The following is a 20,145-nucleotide window of genomic DNA, read 5'->3' on the forward strand; positions in this document are numbered from 1 at the left end:
TGGTTTCTCCATCTGTACAACAGTCAGGGTGTGAGTTTGCATCTGCCAATGTGCGGATGTGTCTAAGTGTGTACACGCATGAGGGCATGCATACGCATGAGGCAGGCCCAGGGCAAGGAGTACTGATGTGACAGTCTCCCAGGCTCCTCCCAGCCCCAGTGGCCCTCAGCTCTCAATCCCGATGAGTCACCAGTCCCACCTCCCACCTCGGAAACAGCGGGTGGGGCTGGCAGGAAGGTGTCCCTGGCATGACTGATTGAGAACCCATTCTCCCTCTTGGCTCGGCTCCCCCATTTGAAACCCAGATGGCTCCATATGGGGATCGGGGACTATTCACTTGGCCTCATGGGCTAAGCCTAAAAATCTTCCATCAGTTAAAAAATCTTCCACTAATTCTCCCGGGGAGGAAAGAGACAGTAGTCAGCAGGGGGGAGAATCGGAAAGGGAGGGAAGAGCAGCTGGTGAAAGCCCCACCTCCTGAGGCGGTCTCAGGCTGAGGGCGGTCAGGAGGCTACTTCTAGCAGCAGACCGGAACGAAGGCTGGGAAAGGCCAGGCGTGGACCAGGAACACACACAGTGTGTCTGAAGCTGTCTTCAGACCAGAGTGGGGCCAGCTGAAGCTCGGAGAGATAAATCTAGGAACCTTTTCGCTTAAGATGGGTTCTCTCTTCCCTCCTGCCTCTGGCCTGGGCTTGAGGGGGTCTTCACTCCCAACCACAGGGGCTCTTCTAAGACCCAACTTATGGGTCCAGCTGGTGAATTTAGGAGTCTCAATTCCCTATATTGATAGGATTTGCACCTGGTTTATAGCCATCAAACACTGTGCAGTGGATATTTATTTTTCTTGCTCACCAGCTGATCCCACTTTGAATGATAATAGTACCCTGATTTTAATTTAGAGATGATGTTGGTCAGGGGCTGTGAGAGCCACTCTCTAAGATGGCCCCAGTGATTCTTACCTACGGGTATTCACAACCTGTACAGTCCCCTCCCACACTGAACAGGGCTGGTCTGTGTAACCAGTAGGGTATTACAGAAATGGCAGAGTGTGACTTCCAAAACTAGAGCATACAAAGACACTGCAGCTTCAGTCTTGCTTTCTTTTGGATCATTTATGCTGGTGGAAGCTGGCCACCATGTGGTGGGGACACCCAAGCAGCCCTATGGAGAGGTCCATGTGATAAGGACCCGAGTCCTTCTGCCAACAGCCACCCTTAATTTGCCAGCCATGTTAGTGAGCCATCTTGGAAACAAATCTCCAGCTCCAGGAAGCCTGACGATGACTGCAGTCCCATCTGCAAATAATATATTAAAGCCCCCAAACCAGAACCTTCCAGCTAAATCACTCCTGAATTCCTGACCCACAGAAACGACATGAGATAATAAATCTTTATTGTTGCTTTCAGCCACTACACTTTGGGCTAATTTGCTATGAAGCAACAGACAACAAATCCAGGGTCACAGGAAGTAAGAGAATTCACCCTGGATGGTTCTAAGGAAGACTACTATTAGACTATTAAGGACTACTACAGAGTGGGGGAACAGATTATGAGGGCAGACAAAAGACAGTGTTGTGCCCATAGATTAGTAATGGCAGGACTGTTATGTAACTCAGAGCAGAGGAACAAGGGAAGAAATAGTGTCCTCAGAGCTTCACAAGAGTGGGAGACACAGAGGGGGAGCCATAGCCTTGGAAGGAGGGCACATTTATTTCAAGAGATACAGCACCAAAGCAAGGCTGAGGGCTGCACCCTGATCTCTCTCCTCTTGGCCTCCAATCTCCTGCCCGTACTCCCTACTGGCTAAATCCAACCAGAAGCCGAGGACAATGGATCCCAGGTGATGTCGACCATGGGAACAGCTTCCCAGAGCACAGAGAAGGGCAGAGAATGCATCTGTGGGAGGAGAGGCAGAGAAGATAGAAACGCCAACCCTGAGATTCACCTGGCCCCACTCTACCTTGAAGTTCGATGAAACTTTCTCTAAGCAGGGCTGAATCACATGACTTAGACTAAGCCAATCAGTGTGGTCCTCTGGTAATAGTGGTTGGTTCGGGTATGGGCACGTGACCCAAGCCAGCCAATCAAGGGGGACTCACTTCCAGGGATTTTGTTGGCACTACTGGGGAAACGAGCTCCCTCTTTTGCTGGACTTGCTGCAGTGATGATGGGATCTAGAAGTAACTGTGCAGAGGCTGAGCATGGAGCTGGCACAGGAGGAAGCAGTCCCAGCGATGGCGAGATGGAGAAGCCTCATTCTGGACTTCACTGTTATCTTTGGGTAAGGACGGTTTCCTATTACTTGCACCAGAAGAGTCCTGACAGCATATTCTCATCTAGACTGCCTTGATGATCCTCATTGTAGCTCTCTGGGGTATGCTGGGCAGAGAACATTAATCCCATTTTACAGATGGAGAAAATGAGGTTCAGTTCTCTTCATCACTTGGCAGCCAGTTCATTTAAACTCATCGTTATGTTCACTATACCACCCTAGGTTTTCGGAATATATTTCGTCCTCACATTGTATGATTTTAGATTTCTGACTTCTGTTTCAGTGGCCTTGCTGTGTATATGCCTGTTATTGAAAGCTCCTCCAAACTCTCTTTAGAAGTAGGTGGCACTCCATTATTAATTTTCATCAAACAAGCAAACAAGTCATGGTGGTTAGGAAGATTTTCCAAAGTCACACATCTTTTGGGGGCGGGATCTGAGACTGGAAGGCAGGACTGATGAAGAAGGTCCTCCAGACCTTTCTTGTCCCAAATGGGAAATGTCCTCTTTTCAGTACTTTTTTTTCCCCCCATACTCTCCTCTTCTTCCTGCTTCTGCACTGAGCCGATATTCCTGGGAGTACAGTGTGAAGGCTGGTAGTGGGCAGGTGTGTGCTCAAGGCTATCCTGATAAGGTAGGGCCAATTGCTCCATGGTCCCCAGCGAGTTTGGAGCAAAGCAGGGGCACGTTTCGGTCTGGTAGGGGAGGTAAGAAAGAAAACATCTTCTCCTGACTACTGAGTTAGCCAAAGACCTTGCACGGCTTACCAGGACCAGTGAAATCTGGCCTCTGATTTCTCTGGTGGTGTCTCTGCATCTCCCCTCACTGACACCATCCAGCTACACTGGCCTCCTTGCGCTTCCCACACACTCCAGCTTCTTTGCCTGCTTGGTAATTCTTTTTTTTTTTTTTTAGATTTTATTTATTTATTTGACAGAGAGAGACACAGCGAGAGAGGGAACACAAGCAGGGGGAGTGGGAGAGGGAGAAGCAGGCTCCCCGCAGAGCAGGGAGCCCGATGCGGGGCTCGATCCCAGGACCCTGAGATCATGACCTGAGCCGAAGGCAGTTGCTTAACCAACTGAGCCACCTAGGCACCCGCCTGCTTGGTAATTCTTGATGAGATACCAGACCCATCATGGGGTGCTAGATATTTTTGAATATTCCTTTATATTCTTAGGCTTTGGGACATAATTAAGTTACTTGGAATGACTTTGACCCTTTCGAGGCTTGCTTCAAGCTTTCTTGGGTGGGACCAGAGGTACCTTTAGTCTAGGGTTGACTACTAGGACAACAGCCTTCTGAGTACCTCCCATTCTGAAGTTTTTCACCCTGGCTGGTGTGAACATGAATGATTCCTGGCCTTGCAGGAGCTCTGAGGATCCTTCTGTCTGTTCCTTTCTGCTGGTGCGTTCCCTGGTCTCAGGTGGTTTCCTCACTACATCAGCAGGTGCCAATGAGTCCGCAGCTGAAGACCTGAGGCAGCCCCTTGGAGTCCTCAACTGCCCTGCCTCTCTTCCCTCCGCTATTCTGCCTGCAAATTCTAGCCTCCTTGGTCTCTCTTAATTCAAAATTTCAACGTCTCAATTCACATTGTCAACTTGGCGGACTGTGGGGCTGTGTCTGGGCCACGCTTCCTGTGCCACAAACTGCAAACTCTCCAGGCAGTAAGCTGGGCAATTGTCAGGCTCACATCCTCTGTGTCCCTTCTCTCAGGAGTCACTCTCCTCTGCTGTCTGTAGTCTAGGGTTGGAAAACTGTTGTTTCCCATGATTTGACTGGTATTTTAGTTGCTTAGGGCAAGAGGGTAAATCCAGTCCCTGTGACTCCTCCATCTTGGCCGGAAGTAGAAGCTCTTCCTACCCCACGTGCTGAAGACACTGTCAACCATGGCTTTCACACTGCTGTCCACCTGCCTGGATCACTTTCCCCCTGGTATTGCATGGATCCCTCTCACACCTTCTTCAAGTCTTTTCTCATGCACCACCTTCCCAGTGAGGCCTCCTCTGGCCATCCTGTTTAAAACTTCTCTTGGCTCCCCCTCCACGGGCGCCATTTCCAATTCTCCTTCCCTTCCCGCACATTTCTTTCCTTTTTCTTCTGAAATAGCAACTGCTGCCTTCTCACATACTATATAATTTACCTACTTAACATGCCAATTATCTCTCTGCTTGCACTAGATTGTCAACTCTTTGAAGGAAGGGATTTCTGTTTGTTTGGTTCACTGCTGTATTCCTGGCCTCCAATATAGTGCTTGGCCCATAGTAAGTTCTCAAAAAAATTACTCGTTGAATAAATGCACGGTTGAGAAAATAGTAAAAAAACCCACAAAAGACCAACAGCCCATAGGCACAGCTGTGAAGGTTGAAAAGTTGCTGTGTGTGTGGGAGAGCCATGAACATCCCTTCCGTATGAGGAGCAGCATGAGGAAAAACAGCTGGCAACACTATGGCTGGGGGTGAGCTCCCAAGGCGCCAGGCTCTATCCTGTAGGCAGTGCGGAGCCAGGGAAGGCTTTGAATAAGGAATAACGTGGTCAAAGATTATTTAGGAAGAATAATCTGGTGAGTGTGTAAACGTGAGAGCCAGAATAAATGAGGGGCAGACGGGAGAGAGAAGAGAGGCGGGGAGTTCACGGCAGAGATCAGCAGGTGGAGGGAGGAGTCGAGATGATAGCTGTATAGATTTTTCTGTGGAAACATGACAGAGCGAACTGAGGTTCCAGAGGATTCCACTGAAGGAGGTGGGGGAGTGGATGAGAGTGTAAACAGAACATGGGCGTTAGAGGGGGTTGACATCAGGCCCCAAACCTGGACTCTGCCCTTCCTACCTCCTGAGCCTGGGCACAGTTGCCACTTCCCACGTTGTGAGCCTGGGCACAGTTGTCACCTCCCACCTCGTGAGTCTGGGCACAGTCGTCACCCCCCACCTCGTGAGCCTGGGCACAATTGTTACTTCCCACCTTGTGATCCTGGGCACAGTCATCACTTCTCACCTTGTGAGCCTGGGCACAGTTGTCACTTCCCACGTTGTGAGCCTGGGCACAGTCGTCACCTCCCAGCTCATGAGCCTGGGCACAGTTGCCACTTCCCACGTTGTGAGCCTGGGCACAGTCGTCACCCCCCACCTCGTGAGCCTGGGCACAATTGTTACTTCCCACCTTGTGAGCCTGGGCACAGTCATCACCTCCAAGCTCATGAGTCTGGGCACAGTTGTCACTTCCCACGTTGTGATCCTGGGCACAGTTGTCACCTCCCACCTCGTGAGCCTGGGCACAGTTGTCACCTCCCAGCTCATGAGCCTGGGCATGCTACATGGCCTCTTGAACTGGGTTCCTCTTGTATAAAATGGTACTAAGCACATCTGCTCCACAGGCAGGGCTTGCTCCCGGGAAACTCAGTACTTCGGGCGCTTAGTAATGTTGGTTCCCATCTTGAAAAGCTTTTCTCTTTCACTACTTCAGAGTCACAAGAGGCCTCAGGGATCGGAGAGCCCCTGCTCGGACCATGCCAGCCAACATCCCCATCATCCTACAGATGAACTGAGGCACAGAGCTCAGCCCCAGCTGAGGTCCATGACTGTCCCATGGGGGAGACGTGATAAATCCCACTTCTTGTGATGCTCACTACTCCTCATACAAGTTGGGCTGAGGAGAGTGAGCCCAAGAAGACACCAACCTGCACATTTCCACATCCTGTTGCTGGTGGGGGGCAATAGGGCATGTTTCCATTACATTGAAGTGTAGAACCTCAGAATACTCTGTTCACAAGAGACTTTAATTCCTCAGACAGCTGTCCAGTGGCTAAGGTCATTAAACGTGGATTACTGAGGCAGCTCTTCATAAGCCAGTTGATAGAATTACTAGATTTGATGATGAACGGAATTTTTCTAGTACATTCCGGAAAGCACCGTAGAGCCCGTACACACCGCAGGGACCCTGCCAGATTGCTAAAGGGGAATTGACAGTGGTTCTATGGATTAACTATCACTACATATGGCCTACTAAAGATCCCGTGTGCCTGAGGGAGAATCTAGGTCACTGTTTTATCACATACCGTGGGCCTGTAAAAATATACATGTACATGTATTATGTATGTAGAGCATACATACATATGCATATACAAAATTCTGCGTTCTTCATATTATCACACTAAGGGTCTACTAAAGCCACAGTCTAGAGCTGATCTGTCACAACAGTCATTCATTGCATGTACCTAAGGTCTCAAACCTCAAGAGTTTTTCAAGCTGGCCTAAGGCCTATGGTAGGCACCCTCCATGTTTTTTTCCTACATACTCAGATTAAATAACATAACACGCCCTCAGTTAACTGGACCCCAACTAGTGGGGATCCAACTCACTAGAGTTTGGCATTGAGGAGAAAGAAGTTCCTCTAGGCTCAGAAAATTGAAGCTCACAGGAGAGCAGGACATGTTCAAGGCCTCTCTGATGTTTACTTCCATCTTGTCTCCCTTCCCTACTCCATTCATTTCTAAGTGAGAATCAGGGTCCATCTAAGATAGAATGGGACAGAAAGGAGAAGAGTACCAATAATGGCTGAGAGCCTACAGGTGCCAGGAACTGTGTCATCTAGCCATGTGTCATTTAGTCCTCATGACAACCCTTTGAGCCGAGTATTCATATATCCTCTTGTACAGATGGGGAAAGTGAGTCCAAGAGCTTATTAGCTGAAGTCCCTTGGCTAGTAAGGGCCAAGACTGGAATAAAATGTAGGTGTTTTAAAGTTAATATGTTTTTTAAGTCTTCCTTTTTTTTTTTTTTTTTAAACCAAGATCTAAAGTAATATATGGGGGCACCTGGGTGGCTCAGTTGTTAAGCGTCTGCCTTCAGATCAGGTCATGATCCCGGGATCCTGGGATCAAGCCCCGCATCAGGCTCCCTGCTCAGCGGGAAGCCTGCTTCTCCCTCTCTCACCCCCCCCCCAGCTTGTGTTCCCTCTCTCACTGTATCTCTCTATCAAATAAATAAATAAAATCTTAAAAAAAAAAGTAATATATGTCCACTGTAGAAAATTTGGAAAGGAGAAATAAGCAAAGAGAACGAATTCTACCCAGAGACACCACTGCTAAGATTTTGGAGTACATTCTTCTGGTCTTTACATATTTAAAAATTTGTTATCAAAAGTGAAGATTTGCCGTGAAAACCTTTGCAATCTGCCCCCTTTTCACTAAACAATATATTACAAACAATCTTCTATGTCATTAGATAGTGCTCTGTAACAACTATTTCTAATGGCTGCCAATAATTCTACCGTATAGATACATCCAAATGTATTTAGCTCAGTCCAAGCATTGGGCATTTCGGTTATTTCTAGTTTTTCCCCTGCCCGCACCAAGACAAACCATGTTTCCTTGAGTGCTCTAGTACGGCCATGTTTTTGCTCATATCACCACTGCTTCCTGAGGAAAACTTCCTAGAGGTATAGTTTTTTTTTTTTAAGGTCTAAAGGGATGCACTACTCCTCTTAGAGGGCAGGGTCCGAATGCTTATTTCTATAAAACATTTTCCTCCCTGCTCCCACTGTCTCTGATTTTCCAAACCTTATCTGTCCTTTTAGGTCCAGCCCGACTGTCTTGACTGGAAGTCTATACCACTGGGCCAGGAGCGACTTCAAAGGTTAAACCATGGTGACCAATAGAATATGAGCCGCATATGTCATTTTAAATCACCCAGCAACCATATTTAAAAAGTAAAAAAAAAAAAAAAAAAGGTAAAATTAATGTCAATGATAAATTTTTTAACCCCATATATCCACAGTAATATCATTTCAAATGTAATCAATATAAAAATTATTAATGAGATAGTTTATATATTTGGGGTACTAAATCTTTGAAATCGGTGTTTTTTTACATTTATGTACCAGCCACATCTTAAATGCTCTTGAATGAGGCTAGGGGTGACCACAGTGAGCATCACAGGTGTAGAATGTGTCTTACTTTCTCCATATTCCCATGAACACAGGGCCTGGTATGAGTGAGTCGATCACTGAAAGATCCACTAATGGCCTCATCCTATCTTCTCCAGCAGGTATGGAGTCTCTCTACTATGACCCCTTAGAACCTTGAAATATTCCTCTTGGTGTCTCTCCAAAGTACAGGGGCGCCTGGGTGGCTCAGTCGGTTGAGCGTCTGACTCTTGGTGTTGGCTCAGGTCATGATCGGGGTCATGAGATCGAGCCCCGTGTAGGACTCCATGGTCAACTTGGAGTCTTCTCAACATTCTCTCTCTCCTCTCTCTGACCCTCCCCCGACTTGTGCTCGCGTGTGCGCACACGCGCTCTCTCTCTCTCTCACAAAATGGAATAAAAACTTTAAAAACAAGACAAAACAAAAAACAAAGTATATCCAGTCTCTTCCAACATGCAGCAATGTAATTACAGGGGTCCCTGCTGCGCCTAAGCCAGGACTCAGAGCCTACCCCTGTTGGATGCTTTTGGGGGCCACAGTCCCTGGACAATGAGATGTTTAACGTACTGGTACTCGGGTGTGTTATGTAGGGAGTGGGAGCTGAGGGGACAGTGTGGTCACTGTCTCCAAGCCTGACCCCAGAGATTGAATCTAAGGGCACCGTGTTCACAGGGAAGCTTGTGGGGCCCAGGACACGGCCGCTGAGCTCCGGGCTCAGTCAGTGGCGTGCTGGGAACTGCTTAACCACAAGCTCTCCAAGGGGAGGACAAGTCCTGATTTGTAGCATTCAAGGATTACTGTGGAGTAAATACTCCAAGTCACGGCCAATTGCACGCTACTAAATGTGACATCTCAGAACAGGAAGTTGGGAAGACAGGCGCACAGTTGGCCCTCACCAGCCGAGACAAGTGAGCTCCCACGTACTACTGAGGCCAGCTGTGCAAGGGGCCGAGTGGCCTTCCCCCCCACTGAAGACTGAGGCCATTACAGCCCCATGTGGGCCCTGAGGAACAAAGATCTGGCAGTAATGTGGGGAGAGGCCTCCATGAATGGCTTGCAGGCACTGGATGTCACCAAGGAGCTGTGGCACTGGGCCAAGCAAGGAACCATTTGTGAAGACACGGAAATGCCTCCAGGGACACACAGGGAAGACTGGAGGAATGGTGGGGGTGGGGTGGGGTGCTGGGACTTGAGGTCACGCTGTTCGGCAGGTAGGAGCAACACCCCAGGGAGGTTTCCCTGGTGCTGGTGTAACCTCATTTGTAGACAGGCTGGAGTGGGTTCTGGCCGCTTACATTATGTCTGCTTCCCCACGAAACGTGAGCACCTAAAGGCTCAGATCAGATGTGTCCTGCACACTTGCATTTTTGGTTTTTACCGAGCACATCTTTGGGGTCCTGATCTCTGCATGCATGGAGTATTTTTCTGCAGGCTCAGGAAGGGTAAGTGCTGCATCCAGTTTCCCCTGGACCACCATGAAAAATTTCAGATTATCCAGATGTTACACTGCACAGAATACCGTAGGGTCTGTAGATGCTTTTCTTTCATTTACTGTAGGAATGTTTACAGTGTATGTAACTTGAGAGACATTCAGTTTAAAATGAAAAGTAACTCCATTAGAAGTACATCCTTGATCACCTCCTCATTTCTGTCAAGACTGACATTTTTTTTCTCCCCAAACATGCCTTGAATCCACCTGCTTCTCTCCCTCCCCACTCATCACAGGTTAGTACCAGTGTCCTGCAGGTGTTCTTACTTCTTTCCAACCTGTTCTCTCCACTGCAGCCCGGGGAACCTTCTTAAAAACAGCAATCAGTTCACTCCCTTGCCAGACACCCTTCTACAGGGTCTCACTGGTCTTAGGATAACAGGTGCACCGTGGTCTAGCTTCCACCTACGGCCCACTCCCCAGGTTCATCCTGTCCCACTCTGTTCCAGCCACATTGGCTTTCTTGTGCTTTCTCGAAGGTGCCGCACCTCCTCTCACCCCAAGGCCTTTGCATTTGCTTTTGCTTTTTCCAGGAATGCCCTTCTGACCCTCTTTGCCCAGTTAGCTCCTATTCATTCTTCACTCTCAACTCAAAGTCATCTCAGGGAAGTCTTGTCTTTTTTTTTTTTCCCCTTTTCTTTTCTTTTTCCAGGGAAGTCTTTCCTGATCCCTAGCCTTGGTCAGGACTCCATTTCTAAGTTCTCAACATGCCCTGTGGCTTTCTTCAGAGCACTTTCCACAATCTATATTCAAATCGTTATTCAGATGAATATCTGCTTACTATCTGTCTCCTCCTGGGTACAAGGACCACATTTGCCCTGCTCAGCGCTGTATCTGTAGCAGCCCCCTCCCCGTGCCTCTCACACTGTAGGTGGTAGGAAATATTTATAGAAGGAATGAACGAGCAAAGGGAAACAGCCACTTCCCTGCGGTGGTGCCAGGTTTTTACGCAGTGGTTCCATCACTGATAATAAAAATCCCACGGCCCAGAAGGGGTGTTTTATTAGTTCTTGGACATACAGTTAATTTTTTCACTATAAATATCTGATTTCTCCTCTTGTTTAAGCAAAAAACAAAACAAACCAAAGAGATACATGCTGTCACCATGGTGCCCATGAAAAAGGCTGGAGTGAAGGGGGGCAAAAAAAGAAGCAAGTTCTGAAGTTGAACTCTTACCCCCACCCCGCCCTGTAGAAGATAGAATCATGGATCCTGCCAAATTTGAGCCATTTCTTCCAAAGAGAATCCAAGTGAATGGAAAAGCTGGGAATCTCAGTGGAGGGGTTCTAGCCATTGAAAGGAGTGAGAGCAAGATTACTGTAACTTCTGAGGTGACTTTTTCCCAAAAGGTATTTGAAATATCTCACCAAAAAACATCTGAAGAAGAATAATCTATGTGATTGGTTGTGCGGAGTTGCTAATGGCAAAGAGAGTTACAAATTGTGTTACTTCCAGATTAACTAGGATGAGGAAAAGGAGGAAGAGGAAGATTAAAATTCATTTATCTGGGGACGCCTAGGTGGCTCAGTCATTAAGCATCTGCCTTCGGCTGGGATCTCGGGGTCCTGGGATCAAGCCTCGTGTTGGGCTCCCTGCTCAGTGGGGAGTCTGCTTCTCCCTCTCCCTCTGCTGCTCCCCACCACTTGTGTTCTCGTTCTCTCTCTCTCTCTTTCAAATAAATAATAAACATCTTTAAAAAAATAAAATTCATTTATCTGGAATATTTTGTATGAGTTCTGGAATAAAACTTGGGAACCAAAATAAATAAATAAAATGATATAGATGAATTATGGCTTTCTTTCTTCTTCTACTGGGGACCCCTCACCTGCCCTCTCTCCTCAATCACACACTGCACTTTACAGTTTGTAATGCACTTTCCTTAATTCATCTCCAGAGCAACCGAGCAAGGGGCTCTGGTCACTGGTCTCATTTTGTAGCACAGAATGCAAAGATTAGAGACTTCCCCAAGGTCACCACTGCTAAGATGCCGGGGACATCATGCAAACCTAGGACTGCAGACTCCATGTCCAGTGCTCTTTCTGCCACACTGGGCTGCCTCTGCCAGGAAGGTAAATGAGCCACCCAAATGAGATGGTGTCACTTCAGTTTTGCCTGGAATTTTTCACCAATGCTTTCAGAATCATTTTTGCAACCGGAACATTTCTTAAAGGAAGAAAACTAGTTCATCACAGTAATCAAGTCTGTCATAGAGGATGTGTGATGATGTTTGAAAATATAATCCTATGAACATCAGAACTGACAACTCTGAAACATCTCTGGGCTAAATCTGCTAATAACAGTCTTTAGCATTCAGGTTGGCACTCACATCAGTTGGTGTGATACATTTCACAGCAGAAATGCCCTAACAAGGAACTTCCTCAAAGAGGAGCTGGGTAGAGGACAGATTTTAATGAGGTCGGATTCCTGAAAGGGTGAAGTGTGAGTGAAGAATAATGGCATGAAATGAAACATGTATTTCCATGAGTCAGATGACAATATGGGGTTTCACATCAGAAAATGCAGCAAACGCTTTCTAGAGGTCAGGACTTGTACAGAAGAGGAGTCAAGACATCAGGGCCATCACTTCTGTAGATCCTCCCAGAGAAAATGTGCTTTGATTAGAACGAAGCCGACACATATGAATTGCAATTACCTCTTCTGGGCCTGCTGTTCACCCACTCGTTCCTTCTTACCCACCTATCTACCCACCAACTCATCCACTCATTCATCTTTGTCTGACCACTGACCTGCCCATCTACCCACCTGCCCCCCCTCTCCATCTATCCACCCATCCACCCACCTATCCACATACCTACCCATCCATCCGCCCACATACTCATCCATTCATCCATCTATCCTTGTATATACCTGTCTCTCTCTCTCTCCATCATCTCTTCCTGTATCCATTCACCTATCCACACACCCATCCAGCTGCCGTTCACCCATCCACTCAACCTTCCAACTGTCTACTCACCTGCCCACCCCTTCACCCATCCACTCACCCATCCAACCAGCTAACTAGTCTTTCCTGTATATCTACTGTGTGTAAAGTCCTTAAGAGATGTCGAGGAGGTGGGGGACATGTGGTAATAAAAATCTCTGATGTATTTGTTTACTGACCGTGAGCTGAGACTCTAGTAGAGGCCAGACTGTGAGCTAGCAACTGAGAATGCAAGGGTCTTTCTAAGACCTCACGTTCAAGGAGTGGGTAGGAGAAGACTCCACCATTAAGCTAACCAAGTACTTGGAGTCGAGATGAATGGCACAGCCAGGACGAGGGCAGAGATTTCCACACTATGCTGGGCTCCAGGGCCAAGTTCCATCAGCTGCCATAGGCAGCTTACCCAAAGCAGCCCGGCTCTTGTCTGTTTAATGAACACCCACCCCCTGGCCAAACACCATTTTTTGTTGTTGTTGTTGTTATGAACACACAGAATGTGGTGAAAGGGTATGCAACAAAAAGGCTATTAATCCTACCACAAAAATCTCGGGTGTAAAAGTACAGTATTGTTTGCTGCTTTGGTGACTAGGCAGGCCACCCATGATGACCACTGTTCTGCTGTTGGTTTCTCTCTCTCTCCCCCACTCTTCAGTGATTCATTTCTTCACCTTTGAGGAGGACAGCCAAAGTGCCTTTCCAGATAAAGATAAAGCAGTAAGAAACCCCCATGATATGTGTATCACCTTAGTGATTTCTGCAGCCTCCACGTACCATCTGTGCTTTTCTTTACTAAATATCTGCCTCTTTTTTTTTTTTAAAGATTTTATTTATTTATTTGAGAGAGAGAATGAGAGACAGAGAGCATGAGAGGGAGGAGGGTCAGAGGGAGAAGCAGACTCCCTGCGGAGCAGGGAGCCTGATGTGGGACTCGATCCCGGGACTCCAGGATCATGACCTGAGCCGAAGGCAGTCACTTAACCGACTGAGCCACCCAGGCGCCCGATATCTGCCTCTTAAAAAACCTAAAAAAGTAACCCCTTCTTGCTACCTTAAGTGCTAGTTATATTTTTATTGCACACATTAAAATCAAACACAGCTATTAAAATAAAGAATGTAGGTCTGGGTCCCAGCTCAGATCGTGCCCTCTCCCACCTCTGAGGCGCTGTGCATGGACCTGCCATCATGGCTTCTCTCCTCCCTTCCGCCCTGCCTGGGTGCTGACCGGGGTGGGCTGACCCGAGGGCCCAGGCTAGCTTCCCCGTTACAGCTTTGCTTCATCTTGTTACTGCAGAAATTGGCTTGCTTATTTTTTAATAAACGAGGAGGGTTAATAGAGGAGTCTTTGAAGGAGCAATTTTTTTTTTTTTTGAGAGGGAGAGGGAGAGAGAGAGAGAGATAGAGAGCAAGTGGGGTAGGGGCAGAGGGAGGGGGAGAGGATCTCAAGCAGGCTCCACATGAGTGTGGAACCCGAAGCCAGGTTTGATCTCACAAGCCCAAGATCATGACCTGAGCCAAAATCAAGGGTCTGACACTTAAGGACTGTGCCACCCAGATGCCCCCCAAGAAGCAAATTTAAAAGAAAAAAAAATAATGTTAAATGTAATCTTATGTTAACTGAGGGGCCATGATATTGGGATTCTCTGTAAAATCTCTTTTGGAAAACAAGTTTGAAAACAAGCAGAATAGACTGATAAATAGCTACGTACGCGAAGACTATGAACACCCATAAATCACATAGTTAGGGGTGTGTGTGTATCGTTTTGGAGTCCATGTGAGGGCATTTGCTCGTGTGCATAGGACTGTGAGAATGGAAATTCCCAAAGACGGTAAGAGCTGACAGAATGCAGCTGGAGTAGTGATGTGGGGACCCGCCAACCCTGTTGCTCCTGTAAAGTTAATCACAGGTGTTTGCGGGTCTAGAGGACTGTGTGCAGCTGGTATCGGGATGTACCCCTCCTTATTGTTCTTGTGGTAATTTAACTTCCATCATGTCCTGCACCCTACATGCATAAACCTCTTTAATCCCCACAACCCTATACAGTAGGCCCTGTTGTTATCTGTAGGGTATCCTTGTTATCTGTAGGGTATCTGCTTAGCTCTCCTCTTTACGGCTGAAGCACCATCCTCCAGCTCCTGGGAATACTGGAGACTGAGGGTCCCAGCTGGGTCTCCTACTGGGAATTACCCTCCACCATGGGGAACCTCCTTGCCCATGGAAGCACCCCTCCGAGGGCCCGGCCATGGCCAGTCACTGGCGGATGGGAAGATACAAAGGCCCGGGCTCCATGTCTCGCTGTGGACAACTGTGAGGGCCATCCCAGCTCCCGAGTGCTCCCAGCATCAACTGTAGCCTCAGTTACAACCACATTTCGGATCAGCTTCTAGCTCTGCCCCAAGTTGCCGTCCTCACTCCCTTACAGTACATTTCCTGAGTTCACCCTCCCATAAACCTGCCACACCCAGTGTTCTGGCTCAGAGCCTATTTACAGGGAGCCCAATCTAAGGCATTATCCCCATTTTACAAACAAGGAAACTGAGGCACAAAGAGATTAAGCTCTTGCCCAGGTTTACCTGACTAGCAAGTGGAGCCAAGGTCTGAACCTAGGAAGTCTGTCTCCAGAGTCTGTGACGCTAAGCATTTCACATTATTGATAGCAAAGGTGGGCAACCCCACCCCACAATCCTATCCCTCCCACACCCCCTTCCACAGTTTGCAACTGAGTAATTTGCCAATTACTGTTTATTTATTAAGGATTTATTTATTGATTTGAGAGAGTGTGCGCATGTGCGCGAGCTAGGGAGGGGCAGAGGGAGAGTGAGACTTAAGCAGGCTCCATGCCCAGTATGGAGCCCAACACGGGGCTCGATCTCAGGACCCTAAGATCATGATCTGAGCCGAAACCAAGAGTCAGCCGCTCATCCAACCCCGCCACCCAGGCACCCTGGCCAATTACAATTTGAACAATTGTTGTTTAAGTAAGAATCGTAGGATGCTTGAATTCCAGTGAGAAAGAAAGGGGGTTACAGGGGGGTTGCAATTCCAGAAGAAGATGGATCTTCCCAGCTCCCTCTGCTCCCTGACCCAGGGCTGGCCTCACACAGGGTCACATCCACGTGTGTGTGATTCACCGCTGTACTCGCACACCCAGGCGGAGCTGACATCCATCAATGTTTAAGGCTGTGTGTCTTGTCAGCTGAAATTTCTGTCAGCTGTCCCCTGATGGCAGAAGGCCTCCCTCCCACTTAGCAAGTGCACAGGCTAACATACCTTGACACGCACTTGGGGGTGGTATTCTGGCCTCATGCGAGGAGAAATGCATGTGATGTTTTACGGGGCTCGTCAGATTTGCTTTTCACCCAGGATCTGAGTCTATCTTTATCTGAGTGTTTTCCTCAACAGTGGGGATGTCACTCCTATTTACCTGCATTTTACTTTAAAGTAAACTTTAATTGTTTACTTTAAAAATTTTGCTCACAGTATTCTCAACATTTTAAAGTGTACATTCTTAAATTTCTGTATGAAACTTTTACTAGGCTAATGACTATTTGGTTAGCAGTAGCTTGCAAATAACTTTCCTCTAAAATTAGTTAGTACACTACTTATATCTTTACAAATACTTTTCAATATAAATAATAAATAAATTAAACCAGCTTTCCCATAATAAATAATAGTTCTAAAATAATCACACCGGAGTGCCCAGGTAGCTCAGTCAGTTAAGCCTCCTACTCTTGGTTTTGGCTCAGGTCATGACTTTGTGGGCATGAGATTGAACCCTGCGTCAGGCTCCATGCTCTGTGTGGAGTCTATTTCAGATTCTCTCTCCCACTCACTCTCTCTGTCAATAAATAAATAAAAATCTTTAAAAAAAAAAGATTGCACCTAATGGGGGGGGTTAGTGTTCAATGGGTACAGATGCTCAGTCTGGGAAGATGAACAAGCTCTGGAGATTGGGGGGCTGATGGCTGCACAATGAGGAGACTGCTTCATGCCACTGAACTCTGCACTTACAAGTAGTTAAGGTGGTAAATTTTATGTATATTTTATCATAATAAAAAAAGAAAGATGGGGTTAAAATGATTGAGGGCCACTGTCATAGAAAAAGCTTTATAATGTGAGGGATCAAAACAAATAGCCGTAAAAGAATTAAAAAAAAAAAGATCACAGCTGAGTGTGAAGGGTGGTCCTTCAAGTGGGCCTGTCTGAATGACGAAGTTACGGGTGATTTTGATTTTCTTTTTGGTGCTTGCCTGTACTTTTTACATTTTCTTTCTGATCAAGTATTATTTTCATAATCCGAAAAGGAAACGTATAGGTTATTTTTGAATACATGAACGAGAAGAAAATGGAACACGGGGTTGCAAATACCCTTGCTCCCCCAGTCAGGGAAGAAGTGAGTAAAATGTAAGGAGCTGCTTCTGGGACTGACTGGCCACACTGAGAGGCATAGAACTTTCCCCTGGGCAGTAGAAGCTGACGTCAGGGAGAGTTGCCCACCTAGAGATGAGGGGCCAGGGCCCTGGCTCCAGCCCCACCTCACACTAGGGCCGCAGACTCCCCACCTGCACAGTGGGTGGTAAGACATGCTGGTCTCACTGGCTCCTTTCAGCTCTGTCCTTCTCTGGCTGGGATTCTTTTGCCCCCTCATGGAGGAGAGCTTGTCTAGGTGTAGGATAATGGTTAACCGCGAGGGTTGAAAATTAGCCAGGCTGTGTCTTGTGTCCAACCTTGGGTAAATTATTTAACCTCTGAGTTTTCTCACCTGCCAAATGCTGGTAACAACAGTCTCCATTCTGTGGGGTTGTATTAGTTTGCTAGGGGCTGCCTTAGCAAAATATCATAAACTGGGTGGTTTAAACAATCTAAATGTCATGTCTCACAGCTCTGGAGGCTGAAAGTCCAAGATCAAGGTGTCAGCAGGGCTGGTTCCTTCTGAGGGCTGTGGCGGAGAGTTGGTTCCACACCTCTCTCTCCAGCTTCTGGTGGTTTGCTGGTAATTGTTGGTGTTCCTTGGCTTGTAGAAGCATCACCCCCTCTTTGCCTTCATCTGCATGTGGTGTTCTCCCCATCTGCGTGTCTGTATCCAATTTTCCTCTTTTTATAAGGATGCTAGTTAAATTGGATTACCCTACTCCAGTAGGACCTCATCTTGACTAATTACATCTGCAATGACCCTATTTCCAAATAAGGTCACATCCTGAAGCACTTCAGGTTAGGAGTTCAGATATGGATTTTTAGGGGGACACAACACAATTCAACCCATCACCAGAGTTATTATAAGTATCAGATGAGATAATGCATTTCAGAGCTTAGCATGGCACCCGGCATATAGTGAGTGTTCAAAATTATAGCCATTCCCATTATCATGACATTTGTCATTACAGTGATTGTTACTATGACCGCCTTGTCACTGGCTCCTTCCTTTGTTTCTCACAGAGACCTGGACAGTGTCTGTACATAGGGCTTCTGTTGAAGCTCTCATGAGACGATACGCTCCCCCACACTGCTTTTCATAAGGAAACAGCTATTTTTTCCCTGACTTGAGAAAGTCAAACTTGCAAGCTTTGGAAGGCTAGGCATCAATTGAAACAAATTGCTAAACCACATTATTTTGATCTTTCAAATTTATCTGACAGCAGAAGGAGTAGGTTTCTTTCCTGTGCTGTACATTATCTGCAGTCATTTGTAATTGTGTTTAAAGAAACAGGGGCGGGGGGCAGCCACGCGGCGCCTAGGAACACAAGATTTGGAGACACCTGCCTTTAGAATCAGAAGAACTAGGATGTGATGCTGAACGAGGCTCACCAGTAACACGGGGGGAGCCCAGCAAAGCTGGCGGAATTAACAGAACACCTAAATGGTGAAGAACATGGGCTGCTGAGTTAGCCAGATTGCGCAGTTCTGAATCAACTCTTGTCACTCGCTGCCTGGAGGATACTGGGTACATCATTTATCTTTGCTCAGCCTGCTCTTAAAAAAATCTATGACATGGTCATTAATTATCGAAATCCTTCATTCATTAAACAAAGATTGATCAGGTACCTAGTATGTCCCAGGCACCCAGTTCTAAGTCTTACGGGAGGCCCTGTGGGGGGAAACTGTGGTGAGGCAGGATGAGGGGGTGGGAGCTGTGATTTTAAATAGGGTGTGGGCGAGGCCTCCCTGACAAGGTGACATGTGGGCGAGATGGGACAGAGGGGAGAGGGCAGGACACAGCTCATTGGGAGGCGGCTTTGGGGCATGTGGAATTACCCATCCCCCACCTGGTGGCTGTTTAGAGCATCACATTCAATGACATGGGTACCATGCTTAGGGTGCTGCCTGGGATGCAGTAGGAGCTCATTAATTGATAGCTATTATTAGCATTATGTTAATAAATGGAATTGCACTGAACAATGAAGGCGACTATAAATGTACTCTGTGCACAAGGGTAGCCACACGATGATGATGATGATGATGATGATGATGATGATGATGATAGTTGTTTATGGCTAGCAATTACCTCTAGAAAATATTCCTGACAGTCTGAAGTCACAGAGGGCCCATCAGCAACCCCTCTGCCCCTCAGGCCCTACGACTTGCACCCCAGAGAGACAGGGATGGGAGAGACCAGGGAGCGGGCTGGAGGGTGGGTTTCTCTCCTGCCTCTCCCCTGCCTCAGGAGCCCTGTCCCCAGCCCCACACATACACGCTGGGGAGATTTCCACAGCCGGTGTGAAACTGATGCCGGCCATCACAGCAAGACTACGGGGATCATTATGAGCAGATTCAACAACTATAGATCCTGTTAATGCTTCTCTTGTCAGTTCTAATTATTTATTGGGCAGAAGTCTTTTTAGTTTCTAGAAGCCTGGAAGGCAGCAGACTGGGAGAGTGTGACGGAATTTCTCAATCATGTGTGGATGCTATCCAACAAAGTTAATTCAAGGTTACCAGTGGTGAAGAGCTTCTACCAGGTGTAAAGTGCTGGGTGCAGAACGGTGTGACCAGAGGCATGAAAAGTGGTCCCTGCAAATCTGGGAGCTGCTAATTCATCAGAGGAGGCAAGTACGGCTCTCCCACAGGCTGACGGCAATGGGCAGGGCCAGGAGCGAGAGGCAACTGAGCATACCCAGGGAGAAGAGTCCAGAACCCTCTCCCCGGTGTGAGGGAGGCGACGGGGGAGGGTTGCTGCTAAACTTAAAGGCAGAGATGACAATTAGGTTACAGGAAAAATTCCCTCTTGACAATGTTTACATTTCCCATAATGATACCCGGGTGTCTTCAATTGGGTCCTCCAGAAGCTCCAGAAGCCCAGGACAGGGAATTGTGTGCAAGTGATTTTTTAAAAGATGTGTTCTCGGGCGCCTGGGTGGCTCAGTTGGTTAAGCGACTGCCTTCGGCTCAGGTCATGGTCCTGGAGTCCTGGGATCGAGTCCCGCATCGGGCTCCCTGCTCGGCAGGGAGTCTGCTTCTCCCTCTGACCCTCCCCCCTCTCATGCTCTCTCTCTCTCATTCTCTCTCTCAAATAAATAAATAAAATCT

The 20,145-nt window shown here is 47.3% G+C and overlaps 1 protein-coding gene and 1 pseudogene across 1 annotated transcript in view; one reads left to right on the top strand and one right to left on the bottom strand.

Moving 5' to 3' along the window:
- Positions 1-20,145, bottom strand: part of GABBR2 (gamma-aminobutyric acid type B receptor subunit 2) — a 344,696-nt gene that overhangs the window by 108,589 nt on the left and 215,962 nt on the right. The window lies entirely within an intron of this gene.
- LOC123849824 (large ribosomal subunit protein eL22-like) lies at positions 10,788-11,176 on the top strand (annotated as a pseudogene).

This window comes from Mirounga angustirostris, unplaced genomic scaffold (assembly GCF_029215605.1).
Source record: "Mirounga angustirostris isolate CCGP_5_RB_7025 unplaced genomic scaffold, mMirAng1.0.hap1 SCAF_15, whole genome shotgun sequence".
NCBI lineage: Eukaryota > Metazoa > Chordata > Mammalia > Carnivora > Phocidae > Mirounga > Mirounga angustirostris.